The sequence below is a fragment of the Lipotes vexillifer genome, unplaced genomic scaffold (genome assembly GCF_000442215.2).
Source record: "Lipotes vexillifer unplaced genomic scaffold, Lipotes_vexillifer_v1.1 scaffold1003, whole genome shotgun sequence".
Lineage (NCBI taxonomy): Eukaryota > Metazoa > Chordata > Mammalia > Artiodactyla > Lipotidae > Lipotes > Lipotes vexillifer.
In genome coordinates, this window is record NW_006798890.1 from 2527427 (window position 1) to 2532894 (window position 5468).

General features: G+C 46.6%; 1 pseudogene; it reads left to right on the top strand.

Moving 5' to 3' along the window:
- Positions 1 to 5468, top strand: part of LOC103085686 (phosphate carrier protein, mitochondrial pseudogene) — a 53467-nt pseudogene that overhangs the window by 20131 nt on the left and 27868 nt on the right.

Genomic DNA, 5468 nt, shown 5'->3' on the forward strand with positions numbered 1-5468 from the left:
TGAACCTTCTGTCCACAGCCCTGTCTCCTGGCTCCAGCTCTCCCTGGGAAATTTCAACCTCGGTGTTCCAGGGCTAAACTGCTGGCACCACCAGCAACTCCCCGGGTGTCCCTTCCCACAGGCTATCCATTCTCTTCTGAACAGGTCTTGATGGGCTACCTTCTCTATCACGCTGGTTCAGGTCACGGTCACCTTTGGTCTTGGTTCCTACACTAGCCTCCCGGGCACCCTGGCCCCAGCCTCACCCCCTCCTCTAGTTCTCCCTCTTCTCTGAATGGGTTATCTCTGCAAGTCAGACCTCCTTCCCCCACCCACGACCTTCAGGACTCCCCTAGCCCCCTGGGGGGAATCTACCCCTGGCTTTGGCAATACATCATGACCGCCTGTGATCTGGTCTCTGCCAACCACTCTAGCCTAGGTCTTCCCTTTCTACCCCTCTGACTTCCTGGGTCCCTCCTCCTGCAGGTTCCCTGCCTGGCAGGCCTACCTCCCCTCCCAGCCTCCTTTTTCAACTGGCTGACTCCTCACCATCCTTCCAGACCCAGCTTTTGCATTGCCATCTCCGGGGCCAACCTCAACCTCTAGGGTTAAGGTCACAGCCCCTAACTGTCCTGTCTAGCCTGGATCTTAAGGCGCTGTTGCTGTCTGTCTACACATGTCTCCCAGACAGCCAGAGTGTTGTTCCAAGACAGGGCCACGCCCCTTCACCTCTGGGTCCCCTGAACCTAACAGATGGGCAGTCAGCGGCTAACTTGCAATGGAGCTCAGGCTAGGATGTGAAGACCCAGTGCCCATGCCTCTGGCTTGGGCAGACAGAATGATGTGCCCTGCTCATGTGAAAGGCCCTCTCTCCAACTCCATCTCCAACTCCTCTTCAACTCTGGTGACAAGAGCAGGGCTGCAGGGTCATCTAGCTTTAAATACTGACTCAATGACTTACTAGTTTTGGGACTATGGGCAAGACACTTAAACTCTCTGAGCCTCAGTTATCTCATGTGTAGAGTGGAGTTGATGATGCCTGCCTCGTAAGGTTCTGATAACAATTAAATAAGGTGATGCAAATAAAGACTTAGTAAGGCCCTGCACATAGTAGATACTTTAAAGTGGGAGATATTATCCCAGTGGCTTTTTTGGTAAATACTGTAAAGTTAAATGCAATAAGACTGATGTATTATTGCATTAGCTATAGAAACATACCAGGGGGTGATGGAGTGAGCACCGGGATAGGAACAAAAAGATCCCAGTTCTACCTCTGCCGCCAAACCAATGTCCTCCATGGCTTAAAAAAGGGGGGGGAAGATTTGATTAAATTGGTAACTAGATTCACTCCCAGCTCACAGATCAGCTGATTCTAAGATTCTTTGATTCGACAATTTTATGAATTACCGTGTGTAGCCTGAGGCTCTGTTGAGGTTTTTAAGCGGAAATGCATTCAAAATTTAATCCTATTGAAGGGCAAAAGACCAGCATTGGAAGGCCAAGTCAGGTGGCAAGTCCTTACCTACAAATATTTCCCACCCACATGAGAAGGTGACTTTCCTTCTGAGGGGTTCAGAGGTAGTGATGCTCAAAATGGTCATTTGTGAACCCCAACAAAGCTCAGCATTCCAGCAGTCCCTGTGAAGGGCTGGCAGGAGCTGATATCTGCAAAATACAGCCTTCTAGATGAAATTTGCAGGGAAATAAAGCCTTCAGACATTACAGTGTTTTCAAATGTCATTATTACTGCTCTATAAATATCACACGCCCACAGTGTATCAGGTGCCACATGGGAAATATTGGATTCGGTTGGAGGTTTTCTTAAAAGACACATAACAGTACTGTATACCAGTCATCTTAGTTAGTATTTATGTACATGCTGCAGAAGCAAAGATTAGCTGTGTCAATATGTATAGAAAACCCTCACAAAAGAGAGTCTGTGGGATGTGTATTATCTGCACTTATGATCCAAAGCATTTGCCTAATTTTTATACTTCTTTAAGAGCTATTTCACCCATAAATTACAGAAAGGTTGGAGGAGTGAGGAATTATTACAGCAATAATCAGGGGGAAATTATCAGAGATCCCTGGGGTCTCCTACTGGGAGTAGTTCAGAGCTTCTGCGGCTAAAAAGAGCAGCTCCAGACCTGTGAACACCAATTAACCCTTCCATTTGCTTTTAACTAATGGGATTCAAACATAGCTCATTCCTTTTCAATTATCCTCACCAGCATACCAAAAGGGAAATTGCTTGGAGGAAAAAACATTTTTGATGAGAGACATGCTACTCTCACTAATATGATTCCAAGTGCAAATTTACACATGAGCACTATGCATATAACCAGTCAGCTGTTTTAGTATCTGGGTATATGGACTGAATTGTTTCCCCTCCTGAATTCATATGTTGAAGCCCTATCCCACAGTGTGATGGTATTTGGAGATGGGGCCTTTGGGAAGTATTTAGGTTTAGATGAGGTCATGAGGGTGGATCCTTCATGAAGGGATTCGTGTCCTTATAAGAAGAGACACCAGAGAACTTGCTTCCTCTCTCTCTGCCATGTGAGGGCACAATAAGAAAGTTGCTGTCTACAAGTCAGAAACAGAGGCCTCTCCAGAAACTCACATCCTAGCACAATGATCTCAAACTTATAGCCTCCAAAACTGTGAGAAAATAAAAAGCATCTGTAGTTTAAGCCACCCAGTCTACGGTATTTTGTTATGGCAGAGCCTTAACAGACTAATACAATGTAGTTCTTACACTCTCAGCTTTCACCTTAGACAGTGATGAGATAAAAATTCAGGATTACATTAAGCAAAGAGCCACATTCAGTGACTATGTAGGCAGTGAGGTTATTGCCTTTGACAGGCTGGTAGGGGTGGCTACCGCCACCTCCCTATTTTCTTGATAGAGCTGGTTGTTACGGACTGAAAGGATGTGTGACTATCTGTTGGGGACTCAATCCGGAGCTGAAAATATGAAATTGTCCAATTATGTGGAGAACAGAGAAGTACTAAATAGCCTAATGCCAGCAAATGCTTTGAAATTGGGAAACAATATTGTGGAGCCCCGGCGGGTGGAGGGCAGGGATAGGGAACAACTTAGTTTATTGTGAATTGCATTTCTCTTTACTGCACAGTTTTATTTTTAATTGCAAAATGTCTGGTTGAGCAGTTATTAAAAGCTCTCTGTTAAATCACAGTTTTATTAACAGTGATGTGAACTGGATTTTGCTGTAATATATAAGATGCTGAAGTGCTTTTAAATTTTGGGAAAAAAAAAAAACTACAGCCCACCCCAAATCTTAATATGACTGTTAGGCCGGAAAAACAGTGACCTAATTGGATTGTCTGAGAACTCACGAGGTACCTTTGTTGAGCATGCTGAAGGTTTGGTTGGCTTCAGGAGCCTGGTGTTCTGGTCAATTCAACCCCAAATAGCTGTGTGCCCTGGGACAAGTCCCTTCCCCTCTCTGGGTCTTAGTTTCCTCATGTGTTCAAAACAAAACACAAGGAAACTGAGTCTTTCTGCTCGTACATTCTCCTCAGGAACGCTGTCCACTCAATAGCAGGCAGCTCTGAAAGATGAATCCCCAGACCTGGCAGAAAATGAAGGGTTAGGGACAGAATTGAAACGTCACAACCATTTACCCAGGTGTGGAGGCCCCTGTTTGTCTCCAGGTCATGGGAGGAAGGGCCCAGACTGAGCTACTGCAGGGAGCCTGGCACAGAGGTACCCCCTGGACTGGTCACTTGGGCACTAGATGAGGACTCTGTGCTCCTGGAAGGGCTGGGCAGGTGCCAGGGGAGCCCACGGCACAGCGTGGCTCCTCCCACCCCAGCCTGAGCCACTCACGGCAGCCACTGAGGCCGGCCTGAGAAGCATCGAGGAAAAGCTCCAGCTGCCCTCCCTCCAGCGGGGCTGGTGAATGTCGGGGTTTGGGGGTGTATCCCTTCGCTAGGGCTGCCATGACAAGGTGCCACAGATGGGATGCCTTCAACAACAGAAGTGTATTTCTCACGGTTCTGGAGGCTGGAAGTCTGAGATCAAGGTCGGCAGGGTTGGTTTCTTCTGTCGCCTTCTCCTTCTGTCTTCACGTGGTTTGCCCTCTGTCTGTCTGTTTCCAAATATCCTCCTCTTATAAGGTAGATTAGGGCTCACCCTAACGACCTCATTGAATGTAACCACGTCTTTAAAGACTTTATCGCCAAATACAGTCATACCCTGAGGTATTGAAGGTTAGGACTTCTACCTATAAATTTGTCGGGGGAAACATGATTCAGCCCATGACCAGGCGCTGCTGATACTTTAGTTTGATAGGGACCCTGTATTAGTTTCCCAGGGCTGCCGGAACAAATTACCACAGGCTGAGTGGCTTAAGACAACCCAAATTGATTTTCTCTGGAGGCTTGAAGTCTGAAATTAACGTGTTGGCAGGGCCATACTGTCTCTCCGAAGGCTCTCATAGAGGTTCCTTCTTTGTCTCTTCCAGCTTCTGGTGTTTTCTGCCCGTGCTTGGCAGTCCTTGGCTTGTAGACACATCACTCCGATCTCTGTCTCCATCTTCACGTGACATTCTCTCTCTGTGTGACTGTGTCTAAACTTCCCTCTTCTTCTAAGGCTTACCCTAATGTAGTCTAACCACACTTAACTTGATTATACCTGCAAAGATCCTATTTCTAGGGAATTCTCTGGCGGTCCAGTTGTTAGGACTCGGCGCTTCCATTTTCGGGGCTCAGTTTCAATCCCTGATTGGGGAACTAAGATCCAGCAAGCTGCGCGGTGCAGAAAAAAAAAAAAAAAAAAAGCCCTATTTCCAAATAAGGTCACATTCACAGGTCCTGGGAGGTAGGACTTGAACATATCTTTTTTAGAGGACACAGTTCAACCCACAATGGACCCCGTCTCCTTATGCCCCTGCCCTCCTGCCCTCAGAGCTGCTCAGGTACCATTACTTTGTTTGAAGGATCAGGAAGGATGCTAACTGGCTCCCCTTGTCCGATGCTTTTTTAAATGCCCAGTATCTTTCTCTTTCTCCGGTACCTTTTCTCTCCCTCTCTTTGTCTCTTTTCTCTTTTCTCCCTCTCCCCCCTCTCTTGTCCTCCCAGGTTTTTGTCTCTCTGCTCTGCCTCTCTCTCCCCTCACTTCCCACTCTCCTCATCCCGGCCCCTCTCCCACCCCACCCCCCTTGCTCAAGTATCTGCCCAGAGGACACCATTTTTTCTCAGATGTTATGAGCAGGAAGAATATTCTCAGTTGTTATAAAAATCCTAAGTCTCTGCTTTGCTTTAGTGGCCACACAATGGCTTTCTTTCCCAAACTTGTCATGGATTGGGTCTGCTTTTTCCAAGCATTTTATAATAATTATTTGGCTTTTTCACCCTTCTGAATTCTCTATGGAATTAAGAAAATAAAAATGTAACAACCTACTGGTTGTTTCCTCCTTCTAAAAGGAAGCCCCAAATGGAGATGGGTCAGTTAATTCAGCAGG